The 25,714-nt window shown below is 32.5% G+C and overlaps 1 long non-coding RNA gene across 3 annotated transcripts in view; it reads left to right on the top strand.

The window, feature by feature from the left end:
- The window catches only part of LOC127724760 (uncharacterized), an 865,500-nt gene that overhangs the window by 13,355 nt on the left and 826,431 nt on the right, over positions 1-25,714 (top strand). Inside the window, exons 5-6 of one of the 3 annotated variants that reach the window (XR_007992660.1) lie at positions 13,727-13,807; positions 16,042-18,095. This is a non-coding gene — a long non-coding RNA (uncharacterized LOC127724760). Of the gene's footprint in view, positions 1-13,726; positions 13,808-16,041; positions 19,232-25,714 lie in introns of those variants that run through there. The other 2 variants (XR_007992661.1, XR_007992659.1) reach the window with 2 other exon arrangements.

Raw genomic sequence — 25,714 nt, 5'->3', positions numbered from 1 at the left:
CCAGCAGATTCTATAAGTTTTATATAGATATTACGTTGTGTCCACTTGTGTCCGTCTGTAGTCACTAGATTTTATATAGAAATAACGTTGTGTCCAGCTGTGTCCGCCTGAATCCTAAGTTTTATATAAGAAATAGCACTGGGTAACTGTATCCACTATTATTGATTGTTTATATATAGATATAACGCTGTTTATATTTGTACTCTTTTTGGTGAAGCCATACATACGTGTTCATGTATCCCCGGACACAAAATGCATGCTATCTATATTTTGCACCGAAAATAGGACATATCTATGTTTTCCTATTGAATAAGTGTCATTTGCATAAATCAGTTCCCATAATGCATTGTAAATTACTTTTTCTGTTGGTCATGTGACATTCTTTAAAGTGAAAGTTAAAATGCCAGTATTGATGGGTCAATGTGAAAACTGTCCAAATATGAGAAGATAACAGGTGGCAGGTCGATCAAACTTACTTAAATGAAGAGAAAAAATGAAAAATGAACAAATTGAGGCTTGATTTATATGTATATCATGGATCCAGTCACCTCCAGAAGCAACGAAGCAGCACATCCACTTTGGGCGGGCAAATATCATCTATCTGATATGGGACGAGCTGAAGTCCCACTGCCCCAGCTTGTGTGGCAAAACAGTCGTTGGAGGTCAGAGTAATCTCCGACTATAAAACTCAATTCCAATGACAAAAATGCCCTAATCTTAAATTGAAAGCAATGGGAAAGTAAACTGTAAATTATGATTTTGACAATGACCACATATTGTTTAACGTTTTCTGTGCCACGGGGCGATTTTAGGCCGATTTGTAAATACTACGTTGACTGCCACGGGCCGATTTTCGGCCGATGTTTTTTTCCTGACGTCGAACAATAGGTTTCAGTGACGTCGCCTCTTTTGTGTACTATGGGAGGGGCTATACAGACGTAACAAAACGTAACGTTATGCATGCAAAGTGCTTGCAATTTATTTTAGTCGCGTTGGCCATACTTTTATGCAATTTTTAATTTGTTCTAATTTTGTGGACTTTCTGTTGATTTTTTCTTTTTTCTTTTTTATAAAAAAAAAATCAAATGAAAGAAATGGAAAAGTTTCACTAAATAATGATAGCAGTCGAAAAGTTTAATTACTGAAACCAATTTTGATGCACTGCATGTGCACGTTTCGTCGAATAATGATTCTTCAATAGTGTGCTGGATCGAAAAAATGCAATTATCAAACAAAACAACAAGCATAAAACATTCAATGAGCGAATTCAAATACTAGAATGACCGATGAAATCAATTAAAAAATACCGTCTAGAAATAGGTCAAGTGAAGTAATTTAAAAAGTGCTTGTCATGCAAGTACAGAGCCATCTTTATGGAAGGGGATGTGGATTTGATGCATTATAAATAATTAATTCATGTAAGTGTAGTGGGTTGTCTTAACACCTGGTATAACATAAAAACATTTGATTAGAAACAAAAAATATATTTTTAATCAAGATTCAATACACAAATGATTGTCTTTACACTCCTGGTGCACACCTTTACCGCAAACTCGACACAATGTCCTACTCCTCCTTCGACCCCCGGGCCGTAACCATTCCTGTCTGAAGGTGTAACACCACTAATTCGGCCCGGCCAGAAAGCACATACCAGAAAGTAGTACATATTTAACACAAAATAGTTCCTACGCATGAGTGTAACTTTCAAAATATGTAGAATATTTAGGTATTGTTGGTATGAAATGAAAGCTGAATGACTGGTGATCATTGTAGAACACTTTTTGACTTATAAGTTTGAATATTAAAAAAACTGCACCAAATTTTATAAAGAGGGTACTTTTTGCCTGTATGTCAGATCTGAAGTACCTGTTTTGGTACATCCGAAGTTCCGGGAACCAGTTCTTTCTTATATGCCATTAAAGGTATGTTGATTTTTCCAGTACAAGACACCATAAAGTGTTGCTTTGACATGCAATGATTGTCACTTTATTTGAACTTGAAACAAAAGAGCTGTGTCTGCTTGAAATTGAGGAATTTAACATAGAAAGCAATGGGGCCATGAATTAGTGGTGTACTTCCTATTACAGAGAATCATCAGAAATTCAATTTTTAGAAGTTGTACCTATTCCAATGAAAATAAGTCATATTTGATGTAAGTAAACATGTTTAATCATCTTTTTTGGATGAACAATTCTGTTTATGGGAAATTTCAGCTCTTAAATTGACATAATCAGGTATTTTAGCCTTTTATGGTCACACAACATGCATGCAGTTAAGACTTGACTCCAAATTCTTATTTTTGCATTATTTGGGATTGCAATCAATAAAACATGTATATAATGACTTGTTTGTGGTAAAAAATAGCTCTTGGTCAAATAATCCTATGATTTTTCAAGTTTTATTGGTTTTCTTATGATAGCCTTTTACAATCTAGGCAATTGGTATATACTCATATAAGAATTCCAAAATCTCACTGTACATGCAATTTTGAACCAGTTTAGCAAGTTATCCAGCTGAAAAATACATAAATTGCTCTTTATAATATATGTTGTACCACAGAAGTATGGTTTATACCAAAAATGTCCCTTTTCCAATTTGAAGAAAAAAGGGGGGACAATTTTCTCAATTATGTCTTAGGTTTGGTCTAATATATTTTTATTAAATGAACAAACTCTGGTGAAATATGAGTATTGGTAAGAACATTGTTTTCCTAACAGAAATTATTAAATACAACAATGATATTGAGAATAAAATAAGTATATTGGCCATTTATAATATCCATATGCAGTTTTCTTTGAATAACCTATATGTTACTACCAGTCCAATTTGAGCTTAAAATTAGTAAAATAGAATTTAGACTTAAGCTTTATGTGTTTTTTATTGCTTGAAATAGATCATAGAATGAAATAAAGTGATGCTGAAGTCAGTATAGCAAGTTTGGTTCTGTTATAGGTGTAACACCACTAATTCGGCCCGGCCAGAAAGCACATACCAGAAAGTAGTACATATTTAACACAAAATAGTTCCTACGCATGAGTGTAACTTTCAAAATATGTAGAATATTTAGGTATTGTTGGTATGAAATGAAAGCTGAATGACTGGTGATCATTGTAGAACACTTTTTGACTTATAAGTTTGAATATTAAAAAAACTGCACCAAATTTTATAAAGAGGGTACTTTTTGCCTGTATGTCAGATCTGAAGTACCTGTTTTGGTACATCCGAAGTTCCGGGAACCAGTTCTTTCTTATATGCCATTAAAGGTATGTTGATTTTTCCAGTACAAGACACCATAAAGTGTTGCTTTGACATGCAATGATTGTCACTTTATTTGAACTTGAAACAAAAGAGCTGTGTCTGCTTGAAATTGAGGAATTTAACATAGAAAGCAATGGGGCCATGAATTAGTGGTGTACTTCCTGAACATACATCGCAATCTTTTTCTCGATCACCGGGCAACTTCCTGATTCCGTGTTTGTTCTTATTGTGTCTATTGTCTTGGTTTTCGTTTCTTTGCTTCATGTGGTCTTTAGCGAGATCCTCAATAAGCTTTTGTGTGAAAGCTTATCTTGACAGTTTAGGGTTATCAGATGTATTTTATTTGTAAATAATGTATGCATTGATAACCATACGGTGCATGAGATTAAAAACAACCTTTTTTCACACTTTTAACGTTTTTCGTCCATCATTGTAACTCTCTGCCATCATGTCAGCCATTCCAAATCTACGCACCCCATACATTTATTATATGAGCAAATCATAGCCGGTTTATCATTTTCTTGTGCTGCTTTTGAAAAAGAGGATATGAGTCTAACGGGTTTTCGACCATTCCGTTCTTTATATGCACAAAGAAGAATTCTTCCTTGTCTGATATAAACACTCTCCTTTTCCTGCAAAACAGGATTCTTTATTGTATTTGGCATTTGCCGATTAGCGCGTAAAGTTCCAGTAAACAATGTTCCTTTTGCTAAAAGCTCTTTAGCAAGGTTGATTGAGGAGAAAAAACTGTCAGTAAATAAATGATAAGCTTTGTTAAACAATCCTGCGGCATCTAACAGTTTGTTGACAACGTATGCACCCTGTAACATGCCTTGTGGTGTTGGGTCGTATTGTCTGCCTTTAAAAATAAAATTGAGAATGGAAATGGGGAATATGTCAAAGAGACAACAACCCGACCAAAGAGCAGACAACAGCCGAAGGCCACCAATGGGTCTTAAACGCAGCGAGAAAATCCCGCACCCGGAGGTGGTCCTCAGCTGGCCCCTAAATAAAATTGTGTACTAGTTCATTGAAAATGGACGTCACACTAAACTCCAAAACATATAAATGAACTGAAATTAAAAAACATACAAGACTAACAAAGGCCAGAGGCTCCTGATTTGGGACAGGCGCAAAAATGCGGCGGGGTTAAACATGTTTTGTGAGATCTCAACCCTCCCCCTATACCTCTAGCCAATGTAGAATAAAGAAACACATAGCAATACGCACAGTGAAAATTCAGTTTAAAAGAAGTCCGAGTCCGATGTCAGAATAGGTAACAAAAGAAACTAAGCAAAATAACAATGATACACAAATGAACAAAGGACTACTATAGCAGTTACTGAGTTGGTAATTATACCCACTGACGACCTCGACTAGTACCCAAAGTTTAACTCCAAATTTCGCCGCTTTAGAAGGAATATATTGTATTATGGATGCCCGGCCTTTAGAAGCGATTAAACTTTCGTCAATACTAAGGTTCTGTTTTGGTTTGTAATGTTGTTTCGACTGTCGATTAAAAAGATCCACGAAGCACTGGAATTTTGAAGTAGGTGAATAATTATCGTCGTTCCGATTCGGTAATGTAGTATTATCTACGATATGAAAATTTTTTAAAATGCTTTGAAATCGATTTCTTGAAAATATGTTACGAAACCCAACAGTATCTTGGCTTGGGAATTTTGTGTTCCAATTTTCTGTAATGGATAGTTTACGTATGAGGCCCATATTAAGTATAACAGATATAAATCCTTTCATCTCAGCTAAGGTAACAGCACCAACTTTAAACCACGAATGAAGACGCGAAAATCTTCTTATGCCGACTAGTAACAAAATATTGTGCATACCTGTAAAAGAAATGACAGATAATTGATATGAAATATATAAATAGTAAAACTAATCTAAGAATTAAAACATATAAAAATTCTCAACGTGTGACCTAACAAATTATTAATTCACGAATGAGCGTAGCCCATTAGTTAATTTTTAGTGCTGTTTGTTTAACGTCCAGCGTCAAATTAATGTGTATATTCAGGACGAGAACATAATCATGCTAACGTAATATATTTACCGTGCTTTGTACTAGACCGACAGGCTGAGTCGTGATTTGTAATGTGCTAGTTCACAAGGTTACAGTGCGCAGGAAGACATGTCACCTTACCCTGACTTATTATTCTGACTCCCAGCCGACCAGTCTTTGCTCTTACTCCTTTATGCCGCGTGCTTAGCGTAGAAACAGCAAATTATATACCAATTTTATATCTATATTTTATATTACCAAGTCATTTGTTGACCCGACCGGGCAACGGTAGGAAAAATATGAGGCAAATTTCTACGGTAGTCGCAATGTGTGCATTAATATATCGTACTGAGTAAACTACTGACTATTTTTATATGTGAAATGTAAAGTTTACCTGTTTGTCTCTCTGACAATATGTCGTAGAAAATCAAGTGTCAGGAACAGCAAGAAGTAGTCAATAGGTTTAGCGTCGGCTGCAGGGACATTCTCAGGGCCACTGTTCTCTACAAATCTTTGGTCGTGCAAATAGTCGATCTCCGGAGGTCTAACTCGAAACCAAGGATTGGCATTCATAGGAACATCATTCATCTCATCTTCAGATTCTGAGCTTCCGCTTAAAACTTCAAAATCACCATCACTCTTCCCGTCTGAAAACTGCTCAGAATCACTGGAGTCGGTCATATTTGATTCACGATCAATATGACGTCAACCGATACATTTTTTTAATGACGTCAACCGATACATTTTTTTAATGACGTCAAACATTAAATCGGGCGATATTCTTTTGCGCCAAAAATGAACTAATTTGCGTCAATGCTACTTCTGCGCCTCTCCATTAAAAAACTATAGGTATCATTTGCGCCAATAAAAAAAATCATCTAATTGCGCCAATTTTATGAATTTATTTATTTTCATATATTTTTTATATATCAACTTCTTCGTAAATGATTTACTTCCTGCCTCCTTCGTCCGGGTTTGGGACCGGAATTTTACCGACTGAGTTAAAGTCATTCGGAGCTCTGAAAATTATTTTTGAAGGTCGCTCAGATAAAATAACAGTTGCTTTTCGTTTGCATGCTGTTCTTAAAATATGCCTTTCTAGTTTCTGAGTATTAGCCGGTTTTATGTATATGATCATATTCCCCAAGATTAATTAAATCGTCATTAAAATGTTACATAAGTATATTCCATGATCATAATTGGAGGTAATCAAGGGAGATCGAGCCTAATTCACTGGGCATTTTGTTCGGAAATCTTGCAAATTTGAACATCAATTTATCATTGGAACGAGCAAAATATATCCAATACAAAGTAAACAATGTACTTTAAAAAAATGTTTTATTAGTATCAAAGTTGAAAGAATTTTACAAATAGCAAAATTGTAGACAGAAATTAATTATACTCAACAACTAAAGAAACGCATCAACTCCATTAATTTCATTGGAAAAGTTTCAATTGTCTGTGACTGCATTATAAGTGCTTGCAATAGGTCCAAAAATTTACACAATGTTACTGGGGTCATTTGTGTTGTTAAGCCGGTGTATAGAGGAAAATTCCGGGTTTTTTTCCAATAGCGTGAAAAGATGGATAGTGAAAGCAAGTTATTTAATAGTTTTTTTTAATTTAGTATTTCTTTAATAGTTTCGTATCTTTCTGATAGATGTTTTTATGAATTGTTTGGAAAAAATAAAAGCAGGCAGGGAAAAAGGGGAGCCTAGCTATCCCACAGTGTAACCCTTTTCAATCACAATGTGGTTTTTTCTCAATTGCATAGATTGCTCTTTGTGTTTGCAATTAATTTTTTTCTTAACTTTTGAATATTTAAGCCGCAATACTGGTATCTTGATAAAGAAAAATGTGTAACTGTGCTTCCGTTTTCAATAGCTATCCAAAAGTTGTTAAATTTTGTATCAGTATGAATTATAAAAATAAGGAGATGTGTTATGATTGCCAATGAAACAACTATCCACTGTTTAGTTGAACGCTATGGAAATATCTCTTCCAATTCAAAAAGAAATAAAAAAATTGAAACATTTTTCCTTTGCCCTGGGGATTTTTAAACATTATTTTTCATAAAAGTATTACCGAAAAAGAAAATGATACTTCTACACATAGAGAAGCAAGACTTCTCAAAATTGTCATTCAATCACTGTAAGACGTCGTACCCTTTTACTCAAAATCTTATGACGCGACGTTATTGTTAACGTCACTGACGGCAAATATTCTTGTGTACTTTAGAAAAAAACAAGCTTGGCAGTAAACGGAAAATTGCGGATTTTTACCTGGCACTGAAAGAGTTAAGTTCAATGTATATGTAATAATATGCAGGATAATACATGGACTTGATACTGCTTCAAGGTTTGTCAATGTAAAAATAAAATAATTTGTTTGCTAACTTAGGGAGCTACCATTTCATTTTTAGGGGGGTCTAGGATGAAAAAAAGGCAGATGAGTTTTTAACCCTTTGAGCGCCAATACGTTGTTTTTTTACATTGTTACGTTGCCATACATATTTGAATGACGTTACTATAAACGATACGTAACGTAACGTCAACACATTACCTACAAGCAAGCACATGCACGTTATCCTCGTTAATCGATTAATTGGACATCTCATACATTCGGGGAAATCCAACATCCTCGGGACTAAACAGTCGGATAGGCTGGTCCTCTCCCTTGCAACATATACCTTTGTTGTCAAGGGCCGGTAACTAGTAACCATTTTCTGTGTCGGAATTCCGACACAAAAGTATGCGCATACAAACTGGCGCATATACGGAAACGGATGTAAAGAACGTAAATAATCGCCTGCTAGGAACTGAGACTACTATAACATAGTAGTCTCAGCTAGGAAGGACAAGAATGAGATGACTATTTATATATTATAGGAGAATTTTTATATTTTATATATCTTTACCGTTTTATATTTATATTTTTCTTTACTTGATAAATCTTATATATACATGTCTGAATCTAGTGAAAATGTTAGGAAAAAGAACACTGATGTATGTCTTGTATGTTCAAAGCCACCGTATCAGTCTAAGAAAATATCATCCAAATTACTAGATTTTACCATAAAAGTTTTGTTATTTAAATATGGAGAATTTCAAAGGATAAAGGGGTGATTTGTCGAAATTGTGAACGCAGATTAGAGACACTTCACAAGAAAACAATAGAGTTCTATGGCGAGTGTCAATCCGCCGCCAGGAAACATGACATTACACCGGTCTGTAACAATAGACTACCAACTTCACCTCTTGTTGGGTTTAACCCCAAAAGAGCTTCACTTGAAATTGATGAGGGTAGGTAACAAGCAAATTCCAACCCAATCGAACCAGTAATTATACAAAACAGTGTCAGTCTGAAAACAGAAACCATTTTTGAACAAAACTATGGATCTCCTGTATAGTTGGTGTCAGATCGCAATACTAGTATAAAAATTTTGTACCAGTATTTTAGCTTTTTAGAAAAAAAACAGCAATACTGGTACATTACTGATAACCCAGTATTGTAATTGTATTGTATTGTTGACTATACATGTACTTTAAGGTGTATAATAAAAAAAATGAATTTTAAGCAAAATTAGATATTGAAGATCAAAGGGGGATTAAATGAACTCAAAAAGATTTAAGAGGAATATTGTGAAATTAATCAACAACCAGTTAAAGATAATCACAATACTCAGAAGCCCTAATTAAAATCAAAAAGATACATGTTACACAAACAAAAGATTAACTCATATTATTCCAACAATTATTAATTATATAAAATAATTGCTATTCATTTTAATATCATATTTCTATGTTTTATTTAATTCAATTTAGGTAAAATAAAATAAAGGCTTATTAATAATATCTGAGTTATTGTTAAATAAATTCAAGCAAATTATTACACTCTAACACTGTAAATTCAGCATTTACATGTATGCCATAATATATTTTTTTACAGATATTTTAATACATGTATACTAAGATTATATGCATTTGTTGGTCTTTATTTTCTAATTTATCTTTCACAATAAAATATATCAATATCCATTAAACATAAAAAGTTGGTTAATAGGGGAACCTGATTATAATCAATTTAACTACATGAACATGATTTAAAACTTTCTTTGATGACAATCGCAGTATACCATCATTTAAACATACAATCTATATGTCCAATCATTCCTTATAAAATTGTCAATATTATGTTAATTTCATTATGCATATATATGTGACACCTTTAATAAATTTAAAGATTAATTACCTATATGTATTGTTTATTTAAAAAAACCACAATACTGGTACAATACTGGTACAAAATTTTTATACCAGTATTGTGCACCAACTAACTATAAAGGCCAAATAAAAATATATGTGTAATTCCATTTACCCCACCTACACTACTTTTTAATGTAATAATAGCCTACCTTAAAGATTTTTTTGTCATTTTTCATTAATAGCACTGTTCAAGTCAGAATGTTGCTTCCATGCATAGACTCAATGTAAAAAAACAACAAAACAAAATAAAATAACAAAAATCCCTATCTACTAGCAGTCAGGGGACTTACTTAAAAGAGTGATTTTCTAAATCACTGATTCAAGTAACATTATGTCCATAAAGGTTGGAAAGTAAGAGTTGTCTTTCTTTGATAATCACCTATTTAAGTACATGTAGTACAAATTAATCACTAGACTTAGTGATTTAATTTTATTGTAGCTTTAAATATAGAATACTAAAGATCCAGGGACTAATTATGTTGCTAAAATTAACAGAACCAACATATGTGTTGAGAAGGACGACCGGGTCATGTCAGGTGATGACCTTGTACTAAATCTAGGATAATGACATAAAAATCACTTGTTTAAGTATCATACCTCAATTTCCATCCAAAAAATCACTTCTTTAAGTATCATTATTTTAATAACCCCAACTAATTTCAACACCCCTGAACAGTGAAATTTTGATCACGAACAGTAGAATTTTATTACATAATCTATAAGATGAAACCTTGAATTTTAAAGGAAAAATACTCCCACTGCTGGGAAAAATCTGTTAAGAAAGTATCAGTTCATTATGTATAGCCATTTTTATAGCATTTTTTCAACTAAAATAGAATTTGCAGCTAAATGATTGCATCAAAGGCATAAACCTTGATGCTTAAAAGAAGCAAAAAGTTCATTTTTTTCAATTTTACTAATGAAAAGATATTATCTGAACCTATGTGTTAAAATTTTGGTAAAACTACAAAAGCACAATTTGTGACAAAACTTCGAATTTGCTACTTAAATAAGTGATTAAAAAATCACTTATTTCAATAAGTCCCCTGACTGACTAGTGAATACATGTATGTAGGATGTAATAATGTCCCCATAAAATTATGTCCACCCAACATTATTACATAGTAATTACTGTCCATGGACAACATTTTTTTATCCAAATGTGTCCCGGTGTCCCTGACACAATTTCTTATTAAAATATGTCCTCAGGTATGAAAAAGTGTGCATGAACATGGACATTATTTAATACAATAATTCTGGGTCAACGGACAGAAAGTCACAGGACATAAAGTCAAAAATTTGATAGGACAAAAAGTCACAAGACAAAAAGTCACAAATAATTTGTTGACAATTGTTTGAATATATAAGAGAAAGATTTTGAAATATTTTCTTTTTATTACATATATTCATTTTTAGTTTAGGAAATTGTTCATAAGACTTGATAAATGAAAATTTATTAAATTTGAATCATGCAAAGGATATATTTTTGGCACAATGAAGCCATTTAAGTACCAAGCCACTTTGACATATTGTTTTCACAACAGTTAGTTGATCATTATTGATATTTATTGAATATATTTTAATTACAAAGTTGCTTCATATATAATAGTTCAAGAAAAAACAAAAATTTTATTTTCTAAATAAGTGTTTTCTTGTTTAAAGAAAAATAATCTCAAAACTGAATTGTGACTTTTTGTCCTGTGACTTTTTGTCCGTGACTTTTTGTCTGTGACTTTTTGTCCTGTGACTTTCTGTCCTGCATTCTAATTCTGTCCCATGGACATTTTTTTATAGGACTTTATGTCTGATATGATTAAAGTATTAAATGATTTCCATTGCCTTGTTAATACTGGACATATTTTAACCTTTAATTGCTAACTTTAATACATTGTTACTTTGACAAAAAAATGTTTGAGAGAGTTTTCTCATTGGCACTCATACCATCCTTTAATATCTTCTTATTTATATTTTTTAATATATCTACATGTAGAATGATTTAAATTCAAACAAGTAACAGATGCTGTTCAGTATTATTTTCCTTGGAGGACACAATTTAATAGCTTCTACAACTAAAAAATTGTCCAAAAGGTGGACTAGGACTAGCCTTCATCACTTTTCCTGTAAAATTCTGTCCACTTCGGGGACAATATTTCATGGCAATGGATATTATTTGACACCAAAATTATATATTTTCTTTTTGCTTTCTTCTCATAATAAATGCATGAAATGTAGTAAAGTTCTTCAAATTTGATTTCTTTCCTTCTTATTGTGCTTCTGTTATTGTAATTAACATAAGCTTGGTATTTCTTAGAACTTTAATGTCTCTATATTCACTTCCATTCATTATTTGTTTGTTTAATGTAATCAATTTCTAATCAATCGTTCTGATTTTTATTAAAATTCAAGTATAGTAAAACTTTTTAATGACCTTTGTATTATTTCCCTTGGAGGACACAATTCAATAGCAACTACTATGAAAAGTTGACCTGTGGGTGGACGCGATTTCATAACTTTGCAATAAAAATCTGTCCACTCGTGGAGGGACAATATTTCATGGCGCATGGACAAATTTAAAACTAAAATTCTATAAAAAACTTTTTCACAGGACACTATTATGTCTTATTTCATATCTGTTAAGTATTAATACCTTTCTTATTGGATAAAAAGGGGCCACGATGACATTCTTTATTCTTAGTAATAAATTCCATCAGTCTTTAACAGAACAAAATGGACCAGAAAACTGGTACAGACTTGTACATGTTAATTATCGATGGGGCGTGGTTTCTCTGTTAAACACCGATGGAACGTGGTTTCTCTGTTAACAACCGGTGGGTGTAGTGTCTTTGTTTAGGGAGATGTGTTAATAAAACATTTCCCTGTTTTCAATTTTATATTTAAATTGTTGAATTGTTTGCCATTTATATTTTTATAAATTATAGATATATATATATATTTAGTATTAATACACTGAAAATTGCACTTAAATGAATGGCAGTGACTTATAGTTACATTTATTACTACGACTGGTCTTCACTCTTTGCTATAGAAATCGTACAATAACTCATGTTGGCTTTGCACATTTTGATTTATATGATATAGAAGTTAACCAATAAACATATGTCATTATACAACCTTCAGAAATGAGCACAACCTATACAGCATAGTCATCTATAATTGCACACATATTGTCAAAGTCTAAGAATCTTGATATGATCATGATGCAAGGTACAAACATATAGCAACTTAATTCTGTGAAACACACATATTCTTGTTTGTACAAATACTTTAATTAGGGCCCCGCCAAATGACGGTCTCAGGTCCCAGCACAATGGCGAACGCCCTATAGTGATCAGTCTGTCAGTCAGTCAGTCAGTCCGTCCGTCCGTCCGTCCCTAACAAATCGTGTCCGCTCTATATCTAGAGAACCTTTATGATTTCAAAGTTTTTACTTGACATGTATATTAACCAACACCAGAGGGTGTGTCATAATGTATGTACAACTTCCTAGGTCAAAGGTCAAGTTCAAAAACTTTGGTTTTAGTTGACAACTCCATGTCCTATGGTAAAGATTGTGTCCGCTCTATATCTTGAGAACCGTTATGATTTCAAAGTGTAAACTTGACATGTATATAAACCAACACCAGAGGGTGTGTCATAATGTATGTACAACTTCCTAGGTCAAAGGTCAAGGTCACAAACTTTGGTTTTAGTTGACAACCCCATGTCCTATTGTAAAGATCGTGTCCGCTCTATATCTTGAGAACCGTTATGATTTCAAAGTGTATACTTGACATGTATATAAACCAACACCAGAGGGTGTGTCATAATGTATGTACAACTTCCTAGGTCAAAGGTCAAGGTCACAAACTTTGGTTTTAGTTGACAACCCCATGTCCTATTGTAAAGGTCGTGTCCGCTCTATATCTTGAGAAACGTTATGATTTCAAAGTTTATACTTGACATGTATATAAACCAACACCAGAGGGTGTGTCATAATTTATGTACAACTTCCTAGGTCAAAGGTCAAGTTCATAAACTTCGGTTTCAGTTGACAACCCCATGTCCAATGAAGATACCAATTTTTTACCACACATTATTCACAGCGGGGCCCACAGAGATGGCTCCCATCTCAATGATATCTAGTTTTATTCAATTAAGGTAATGAGACACATATATTTTACAGATTACCAACAACCAAGTCAACATGCAAGTACTGAGCATATGTTTGAAGATTTATCTTCCAATGCAGAGCCTAGCAATATAGGTGTGTATCAAAAACATGACAATTTGTTCATTTAATTTGTTGAAATTTATGTGATTTTACCTGTGCATGTATGATTTCATGTTTTTTACTGGGCAGACATGCTAAGCACCATAAATCTTTGGTAAATTTATAAGGCTCCATACACCATAGATCTTTGGTACATGTACTTTTGTATAGAAACATATAAACCATATATCTTGGGTAAATTTATATTGCAACATACACACTATATACATGTTCAATGTATCATGGCACATTTATACTTAACCATTCACCATAAATCTTTGGTATATTTATATGCCACCCTACATGATATATCTATTATCTATGTCACTACACATCATAATTATTTGGTCTCATACATTCTATATCTATGGTAGCCTCTTGCAACAATAACTCTTCCTTGCAAGCAAAAAAAGGTTGTCCTCATTAAAAACAACATACATGTAAAAACTGCTGTAAAAAAAAAACAATTTTATACTGTCATATCATGCTAACTTTTACAAGTTAAGAGAAACTCAGAACCATGTTTGAAAACTATATATAGGTTTTCTATTTGGGAAGATAAAAATAAATCTAACTGTTGTTACTGTATTTAACTTAATGACGGGTTGGACAAACTATCACCAATAAAAAAATTTCTTTGTTTTAATGGAAACGCTATGTCAATAAGCTAATTATATAAATAGCCCCATTTTTTTTTTAATACTGCCAATCAGTAAATGAGTTATCTTACTTTTACATGCAACCTTTATTACATTTATTCAATATACATGTACTACAAGAAAAAAGGAGTTTTTATACGCCCGTTTACGGGACGTATTATGGTATACCGTTGTCCGTCTGTCCGTCTGTCCGTCCGTCCGTCTGTCCGTCTGTCCGTCTGTCCGTCCGTCGTCAACATGTCGGACATTAACTCAAAAACGCTTTAACCAATTTGCATAAAACTTTGGTGAATTGTTTATATTTATTGACGTGAGCTCCCTTTCGTTTTTTATAAATTTTAGATTTTGCGTTTCCAAGTTATGGGGTTTTATTCATTAAAAAAAAGAGGAAATTCCAGTTTTTGGACAATAACTCAAGAATGCTTTCACCAACTTGCAAGAAATTTTGGTTAATTGTTTATATCTATTGACATGTGCTCCCTTTTGATTTTTATAAATTTCAGATTTTACGTTTCCAAGTTACAGGGATATTCATAAAAAAAAGGGGGATTTTCCAGTTTTCGGACAATAACTCAAAAATGCTTTCAGCAGTTCTCATGAAACTTTGATGAATTGTTGATATCTATTGATGTAATCTCCCTTTAGAATTTTATAAATTTTAGATTTTACGTTTCCGAGTTATGGGGTTTTATTCATTAAAAAAAGGGGGATTTTCCAGTTTTCGGACAATAACTCAAGAATCCTTTCACCAACTTGCAAGAAATTTTGGTTAATTGTTTATATCTATTGACATGAGCTCCCTTTTGATTTTTATAAATTTAAGATTTTACGTTTCCAAGTTACAGGGTTTTATTCATAAAAAAAAGGGGGATTTTCCAGTTTTCGGACAATAACTCAAAAATGCTTTCAGCAGTTCTCATGAAACTTTGATGAATTGTTGATATCTATTGATGTAAGCTCCCTTTAGAATTTTATAAATTTTAGATTTTACATTTCTGAGTTATGGGGTTTTATTCATTAAAAAAGGGGGGATTTTCCAGTTTTCAGACAATAACTCAAAAATGCTTTCAGCAATTCTTATGAAACTTTAGTGAATTGTTTATATCTATTGATGTAAGCTCCCTTTAGAATTTTATAAATTTTATTTGTTTATAGTCTGACAACAGATTTACTAAGTATTGCGCAACAGCATAGTGTATTGCACAACAGCAAGAAATCTTTAATTGAATATAAATTCAATTCATATAACCAATTTCAAGTTCTTTGACTACATTTATTCAGAAACCTATAATATGTCAAATATTTAATTACAATCCAAATTCAGACCTGTATCAAGCTTGAATATTGTGTCCATTTTTGCCCCAACTGTTCAGGGTTGGACCTCTGCGGGCATATCCAGCTGCGCTCAGCGAAGCAGTTTATTACTGCTTGTTGTTCATTGATGGCCTGCTTGTTACATTAATCCAACAGGTCTCTCTGAATACTATAATGTAGTATTAATTCAAATCAGCAAAATTTCTTGATAATAATGGAAATGTATGTTAATTGTTATTACAATTTGTTGTTCAGTTTTATGTTACAGTTATACAGTTATTTTATGTTATGGTATCCAATCAACTGAAGAAAGAAAAGACACAGTGCTGCACACATGTAAAGAATGCAATTCATCTGACAAAACTGGAAACCAACAGGAAAAGAACATTGAACATATAATTTATTGTTCATTTGGCAATTCAAGTTATTTGATATACATGATTGGGGACTGGGTTTAAGTAAGAGGTATTTACTTACCGATTACACCCAGATAAATGTCCTGATACTCTTGGCATTGAAAGTAACTTTTATTGCAGATATGTGCATTAAGTTAACTTATTAACAGATCTAATTATGAAATAAAGTGCAGGTTAATAATATGTGCAAAGATAAAGTTTATCCTTTTAGATTATTAATGCAAAGAAATGTTTAGTTGAAAACATATTTGTATGTATCCAGGCAATAAATGTAAATTTAAAGCAAACCATTTCCTTTTGCAAAATGAGAAACAGAATATGAAACATAACAGAAAGGGAGATAAGCAACATAAAACTTTAATTGAACACTTACATGGGAGATAATCCTGATTTATACATTTTCATGTTACACATGATACATGTATTTGAGCTTCTTTTTAGTATAAAATGATGAAATAGTTTGTTATACAATGTATATTTTCTCAAACAATATTATTTTTGTGGTCAAAAGGTTCTGTTCTCAGGGTTTATTTCTTTCCTCTGTAATAATAAAAATGCTAAATATAAGCATTTATATTCATTTCAGGAATTCCTGACCATAGTTATGCTGGAGAAACCATTACACCAATTTTGGCACAACCCCAAAATAATGTAAGTACATGTATTGCTTCTGACCATGACTATGTGTTCATGAACAGAAATACACTGTATAGTCCAGTTCTACCAGATGTTACAACATTCTTAAAGAATACTACATCCAGTAGAAATAACAACTATTTAAACCAGGAAGAGAAATCCATCTTAATCAATGTGATTCAAAATGACAATGAAAACAATATATATGGTGCACTAATGAAGATAGATAACTTTAGAAATGGAGTTATTTCTGAACTATGTTTAGAAATAGACTCATCAATTTCTACTATGGGAAACAGAAAATTGCTTTTTGTAAGTGAACTGATGAAAAAAGATGTCAATAGTTTAAAATCTCTAGAATGGTCTAGTATAATCAAAGAAATGATGGAAAAATTACCAGTACTTTGCACATTGCTCTTCTCAACCATGCTTCCGCCTCAACAACGATCCTGCTATACCAAAATTGAACGGGTTATACCGAAAGCTGCATTTGTTAATGCCATTTTAATGCAATCCAGAAATATAGAATTGAGCCGTGTACAGAGAATGGTGTCAATGTTATTGATGGATAACATTTGTGATCAGAAGGTATAAAAAAGTATATAGACTTCCACTGTTCTTTTTGCACAGTCAAAATATATATAAAAAGTTGGTTTTAAGTATATAAACAGAAATTGTGCTTTTTATACGACCGCCAAAAAATTTTTGTGGTCGTATATTGGTATGACGTTGGCGTCGTCGTCATCGTCGTCGTCGTCGTCCGAAGACGCATTAGTTTTCGCACTCTAACTTTAGTTTAAGTGAATGGATCTCTATGAAATTTTACCATAAGGTTCAATACCACAAAAGGAAGGTGGGGATTGATTTTGGGGGTTATGGTACCAACAGTTAAGGAAAAAGGGGCCAAAAATAAGCATTTTCTAGTTTCCAGACAATAACTGTGGAACTGTGTATGGATCTCTCTGAAATTATACTACAAGTTTCCATACCACAAAGGGATGGTTAGGATTTGCTTTGGGGGGTTATTGCTCAAACCGTTTAAGAATTAGGGGCAAAAAAGGGGGAAAAACAAGGTTGTCCTCATTAATGGACAAATACTTTAGTACAAAACATAATTTAAAGCAGTGTAAGGGAGATAAATCAAATACATCATTGAAATTATCTCCCTTACACTGCTTTTAAATTATGTATAAAGTAATGGTTAATGAACAATTAAGATAATTTAAAACAGTGTAAGGGAGGTAATCCAAATACAACGTTTTGGTTACTTCCCTTACACTGCTTTTAAATTATGTTTAAAGAAATGCATATTTATAAAGGAAGACCAGTATGGCGCATTAGATTTGTAAAATCTTTGACCACATTTATTTATTTGTTATGCCGAATCTAACCGTGTATTTAGATTTTTAATTTTTGGTCCAGTTTTCAAATTGGTCTACATTAAGGTCCAAAGGGTCCAAAATTGAACTTTGTTTGATTTTAACAAAAATTGAATATATGGGGTTCTTTGATATGCTGAATCTAAACATGTATTTAGATTTTTGATTTTTGGCCCAGTTTTCAAGTTGGTCCAAATTGGGGTCCAAAATTAAACTTTGTTTGATTTCAACAAAATTTGAATATATGGGGTTCTTTGATATGCTGAATCTTACCATGTATTTAGATTTTTTATTTGTGGACCCTGCTATCAAATTGGTTCATATTGAGGTCAAACTTTGTTTGATTTCATCAAAAATTGAATTATTGGGGTTCTTTGATATGCCAAATCTAACTGTGTATTTAGATTTTTAATTTTGGGTCCCGTTTTTTAAATTGGTCTACATTAAGGTCCAAAGGGTCCAAAATTAAACTTAGTTTGATTTTAACAAAAATTGAATTCTTGGGGTTCTTTGATATGCTGAATCTAAACATGTGTTTAGATTTTTTATTATGGGCCCAGTTTTCAAGTTAGTCCAAGTTGGGGTCCAAAATTAAACTTTGTTTGATTTCAACAAAAATTGAATATATGGGGTTCTTTGATATGCTGAATCTAAACATGAATTTAGATTTTAGATTTTTGGCCCAGTTTTCAAGTTGGTCCAAATTGGGGTCCAAAATTAAACTTTGTTTGATTTCAACAAAAATTGAATATATGGGGTTCTTTGATATGCTGAATCTTACCATGTATTTAGATTTTTTATTTGTGGGCCCGCTATCAAATTGGTTCATATTGAGGTCAAAAGGGTCCAAAATTAAACTTTGTTTGATTTCATCAAAAATTGAATTATTTGGGTTCTTTGATATGCCAAATCTAACCGTGTATTTAGATTTTTAATTTTGGGTCCCGTTTTTTAAATTGGTCTACATTACGGTCCAAAGGGTCCAAAATTAAACTTAGTTTGATTTTAACAAAAATTTTTGGGGTTCTTTGATATGCTGAATCTAAACATGTGGTGAATCAAACAGTCGGAAAGCAAGCCCTTAGAAACGACCGTTGTTGCTACTTTCTCAAGACAACAATGGGACTGATATTAAAACCCGCCATTCTGAAATTGCGTTAATTTCGCGGAAAAAATAATTTGGCACCAATTTGGAATTTTTTCTTTTTTCTGTTTCTTACTTGCCATTAGGGTCAAAAATAGATTTCGTTCGATTTTTCAAGCATGGTTCTTATTATCAAAGAAAATAATACTTAAACATGTTATAAATTGTCCGTCTTTTAAAAATAACGTAATGCCTTTGATCGTCGTTTAAGAATTATGCGAAATTGTCTTTTATTTTTTTCTTCTTTTTTTTCCAGATAAACAAAGATTATACAAACTATATAAAAAATTAATAATAAGTATCTCAAAGTTAAAACAAAAATCAAGTCTAACGTTCTATCACCCCTTAGGAAACCCTGTTCGAACTAAATTCCAAACGAAAGACATTTTTTGACATTGTAGTTTTTTTATCTTACACATCGATGTCTACTTGCATCTTTACACAATGTACACACATTTAGTGTGTTTGTTTGAATAAGCAATGGCGAGTTCAGCTTTGAATATTTGACTGGATTAATTATTCTCTTTAAGTCAGTGAATTGTTTGACTTAACTAAAACAAGGTAAGGAAATCGTATACTTTCTTTACACAACCTTAACCAAAACTCATTCATCGTTTATAATATTATAACAAAAATTGTGATGAAGTAATCCTGCAAAACTGCCAAAGGTAAATGAAAAAGTCTTGTCCTAAATATGAACTTAAAACAATCTCTTTCAGACTAGCATTTTAATCACTCTTATTCAAAGCATGTTCATACTGACATGAAGTGTGACTTACTTATATTGTTGACTTAGCACTCAGAATCTGCTCTGAAATACTTTTATATAAATATAAAAATGCATAATTGTTAAAAAAAAATTAAATAGAAGAAGAAAAATATTAGACCCAGTCTTTTTTGTTCTTGTCTATTTTCAAGTTCAAAATCATGATTAGAACCATTTATTTATTGGTTTAGTGTTTTTTTTTTATAATTTGAGTCCATTCATTAGAATCTGCATGGAATCAGTGAGACAAAATTGATTGTTATATTTAGTTTTTTCATACAAGAATTGCAAACTAATTTCCTTTTATTTCAAATAATGAAGAATTTACATTCAGTCTCAGAATACTTTCATTATGGTCTCGTTTAAGTTTAAATGAAAAAGGTAGGATCAGGTATCAGTAATGAAAAGGAGTTCCTGTATTTGATCATTTTAATCCTGTCTTGATCCATTATTCATTAATATTTTGGCTACCCCTTGTATGATTAAAGTAGAAATTTATTTCTGTGTTGAAATAATTTCGTTACAGCAGTATAAATACTTACCAAAATATAAATATTAAATTAACTCTTGGAATAATAATATTATGGCACATACTGACATAGGGCCTATTTGAGTATTTCACTGAGAGTTCTGAAAAGTGATAAAATGTGTTTTGCACATGTCTTTAGTATCAAAATATATTCAATAAAATTACTTTAATAATATCCTCATGTATATAACAGCATATGGTGCTTAATATAATAATAGTTTGATCATGAGAGTGTCAAACAAAGGGACGTAACTCGTAAATTACTATTGGCCCCGCTTCGTCAGAAATATCGACACATCGAAGTGGCACATTTGCGTATTACAGCGTATTAAGTGGCACAAATTTGACATATCATAGTCAAAGTTAGGTTACATGACATAATTTAAATTCAGCATAGCTTCCCGAGAAGTTAAGAAAGAAAATTACGATTTTAATTTCCAGTGACCGATTTTTTTGGTCAACACCTAGACTTTGAAGACACATTTTGAGAGAAAAAAATAGTTTAATCCATAATTGAGTGGATCAATATATTTCTTATATACTCAAGAATGTTCACTTAAAAGCAAATTAGTTTTAATTCATGCAAAAAACTACAAATTCCAAAAAACGGGCTTCACTTTTTTTGGTAAAAAAATGCCCATATATGGTAATCACATGACTTCCGTTGTTGCTTTAAGAAATGGGTTCAAACCGGGGTCAGCTTTCCGACTGTAAAGTTTTAATTTGAGTACACGTAGCGGACCTTGCGTATATTCAGTGATTTTTTTTTTTTTAATTTTTGGGTTGGAAATCGAAGTTATTTATTACATTTCTATTTCTTTTTCTAGAATACTATAAAAAAAACACGACAATATGGAAATAGATAAAGGTTTTTATAATATGATAAATATTACAAACAATAAAGATATATTGAAGAAAATATAGCTCAATTACTGTATTTTGATATAAAGGATCATGCAAGATTTGATATCATCGAAGGATTCAAAAGACGAGCAGTGTTCTCATATTCATAGTTGGCGTGGGTGTTTTTTTTTTTATAAATCACCGTAGATGAAGAGTCCGACTTAACACTTTGTACTATACATCGCCACAAAAATCGGGATACTAGTATATAGCATTGTAATGATTTATGATTTAACCATCAAAGTCTTAACTGATTGATCAATAAATCGAATGACAACTGCGTTCAGCGGCAAATATTTCATGAATATTCACAATGATAACTTATATTTTTTTGATAATATATAATCTGAAACAAGTTTACCTTTGCATTACAATTGTGTGACTTACCCTTCATTGTTATTTGCCGATTTTGTTTTGAGGAATGTCACTTGTCTGACGAAACCAGTAGTAGTGAACTTTAAGCATCAATTTTGCTTCTTTTTATGTATAGCCTAAACTGATCTTCTATCTTTTTGTATTCAAGTCAATATTTTACATGTCAAAGGCATGTGAAGTTCCATTAATTTCACTAAATCTGTATTTTTTTATGCAACATTTAATGTCTTAATTTGATGTTTATCTCTGGTTCAAACTGTCTTGACCCTTTTATGAGTATGCTGATTTTTACAGATAACACTTAAGTGTTATGAACACAATTATAGGTACATGCATGTACAGGTTAAAGAAATCCTTTGCTTTGTTAAATACAGGTCCGACTTAAATCAGTTGTGTCATTAAATGAGGCCTGTCGATAAATTTTTTTTCTATTTCTTGTTGCGATCATTGACATCGAAAATCTGGTATAAATCCCCTTTTCAATGGTGTGATTTAGGCAGATGATGAGAAGAAACTATCTTATCTTAGAGACACACTATTTTGGCAAGAGTTCATTTAGGAATTTCGGTAAAAATCGATATGGCCCAAAATGCTGTAACTATCTTTTTTTCATTGCTTCCTACTTTATGATGTAGTATCTATCTTTCAAAACTAGTACATGGTTAGTTTGAAGTACGAAATAAAAGAGGTATATTGGTATCAATAGTTTACCCCAATCATAATTACGGACGACGTACTTTCCTTTTGACTGTGGTTGATTCTTTAAGTTTTGGAATTTGATTTGATACATGCACAAACATAATCACAAACTGGTTACTTCAAAAACCCTTAAACAGAGATGCGGACTCGATGTAAATGAGACTTTAACTCCAGGACACAAACAACTAACAAAGATATATAGAGGTCAACTTACAGTCTTAAAAGATAGTCGGACATTATACAATATTTCAAACACTAAAAGGATAAAGTATAAAATAAAATTGAGAATGGAAATGGGGAATGTGTCAAAGAGACAACAACCCGACCATAGAACAGACAACATGAATAAATTATCAGAGACTACTAAAATTTGCTATCGGCATTCATTTCCTAAAAAAAAATATAGCAGTCGGATATTAACGAACACAACCTCTTGGACAAAAAAAAAAAGAAAACACTCAAATATTAACGAAAACAACGACTGGGACAATAAATCAACTCTGACATGAATGAAAACATCCGCCGTTGACTGACACAGATAAATGGTGCCGGGTTGAAACAGTCCTCATATCCCATCCCTTGTATAACGATAAAGTTAGAAAGAAGAATGCACTTGTGTGAAGACGATTTTAGACGACCCTTTATTTTTTTCAGTTGAAAAATTTGAAATAAAACTCTTTTTTCAAGAATGGACATTTTCAAATTACATGAATTAATCAAACCTTTCTTGTGTGTTTTTAAAACTGAAAAAAACAATGCTTTGGTATATGCAAATATTCAGGTTCCACCATAAGGAAAGCTTTTCACATAAAATTTTAAAATAAACTATTGGACTAGATGATCACGATGAGGACGTGGCGCAGAGAATGTTCGCTCCCTCGAGATTTGGATTTTTGTAAGCCAAACGGAAACATTTCTTACAACACTGTGGTCTCGGAATTACAAGAAAGGCCCCGTTATATTTTGTATAATTGTATCTCTTTTCCTTAGCTCTATTGATTATATCTTGATCTTTTTCATATATAGCCATACGTAGTAGTTAGATTAGAGTCTTGTTTAATCTTTCCTAATAACAAAACAAAAAACAAACACAAAAAAAGATTCAAAATGCTGACAATAGTTTAATAGTTTTAATGTATCAGATGGACTGAAAAAATCTAAATGCTGTTAATAACTTCTGTATAAAAAAAGTTCGTATATCAATTTTGTGTGTTGGATTTGAATTTTCAGTACTAGTATTAGCTTAACTTTTGCATAGAATCATGCACTGCCGTCCGTGTTTATATATTGTGTTTCTTTAGCTACTGTTAAACAATTTTGGTTGTGAAAGTAAACAATTCATAATTTTCTTTTGGTACCAGTATTATTTTGAAAAAGTCCGTTATGATATGAAAGTGATGATATTAGGTATGGTTACAAACGAGACACCTATAGCCACCAAAGACATCAGGACAAGGCTATAAACTGCGGCTCGTCGTACTGCCTTCAACAATAGTTTTGTTTATATGATCTTCTCCAGTTTTCGTGTTGCTCAGTCTTTAGTATTCTGTTGTTTGTGTGTACTGTTAATTGTCTTTCGGTCAGTTTTCGTGTTTTGCCATGGCATTGTCAGTGTGTTTTCGACTTGTGAGTTTGACTATCCCTAAGGTATCTTTCGTCTCTCTTTTATGTATGCAAGACTGTCCTTCATGTAATACAATGTGAAACAATTAGAATGAAAAAGTTCACGACATGTTAAGCTTTTAGCATTGAAGGAACGAAAAACAAACATGACAAACAAAGGGTTATAACGACAACCACTTGGCCAAAGGCTTCTTCCTGACTTTGGAAAAGTTCAGTATTTGTAGGCGCTGATCCCCTCTTCTAACCTTGAACTGTCGGTGTCGTGTACCTGTATAACATTAGAACAAATAGCAAAAAAATATTTGAAAAAAGTTTGACTTGTCAGAATTGGACCAAGCACAAAAAAAACCTAACACAATGACAAAAGACAAAAAGTAAATAAAAAAATAAAGGATATGTTATTCAAACACGATCTTAACTAAAAATAGAACATGTTTTCAAACATTGAATTGACAACAAAGTGGGACGCATGAACAATTAAGACAGAGTATGAAAATTGTATGCTATGATCAAGTATTAGAATGATTAATAAAAAATTCAGGGTATGATTTGGCTTTTCGCAGAAATTGTTTTAAAAGACGTTGTCGAAATTATTAATAACTTTAATATTTTGGTATATTTAATATTAATGAAGTCAACATATGTTTACACCAACAGCTAATGGGTAAGTTTCTCAAGAAATATGTTGGTTAAAATCCCGGGGGGGGGGGGGGGGGGGGGGGGTTAATGACTATCCTATCGGGTATAACTGTGCCGATAGCACTTGCCAATTCATACCTTGTTCTAACCAGAAAACATTGAAAAACATACCCTGTTCTAAACAGAAATATTGAAAACCATACCCTGTTCTAGACACGCTCAGAAAATGTATACCCTGTTCTAGACCCGGGTTCTAGACTGTATCTTAAACAGTTAAATAAGCGATCCTGTTCTAGACAAATACTGCCTGTTCTCACCAGCAGGGCATGAAAAAGCGACTCTGTTCTAACCAGCAGGACATGAAAAAGGGATCCTGTTCTAACCAGCAGGGCATGGAAAAGCGACCCTGTTTTGCGGTACACTCGTACCACTAAAAATATAGGAAGTAACCCCACCCCCCCCCCCCCCCCCCCCCCCCCCCCCCCCGGGGTAAAAAAAGTGCATTCAAAAACAGATATTCCAGAATTCGACCGACTTTATCTGCCGAGCTAGCCTCCTAAATTTGAACAAACAGTTTTTATTGAATATATTTACAGAAATCAAACTGTGATATCAATTACCGAACGATTTGCAATCTGTAACACTCCACATTGTGAAAATCAGTAAAAATACAATGGTTTTACTGCAAAAAGTCACCAGTAATTTCAAGTACCTGCCACTTTTATACGCACAAACGTCACACACAGCACCAGTTTTGATGACGTCATTCGGATAAACCGTTACAATTTGAAACTGATAAAATAACAATTGTTTTTTTTT

Source organism: Mytilus californianus, unplaced genomic scaffold (genome assembly GCF_021869535.1).
Source record: "Mytilus californianus isolate M0D057914Y unplaced genomic scaffold, xbMytCali1.0.p SCAF_14, whole genome shotgun sequence".
NCBI classification, from domain to species: Eukaryota; Metazoa; Mollusca; class Bivalvia; order Mytilida; family Mytilidae; genus Mytilus; species Mytilus californianus.
This window is presented reverse-complemented; position numbering and strand designations above follow the sequence as displayed.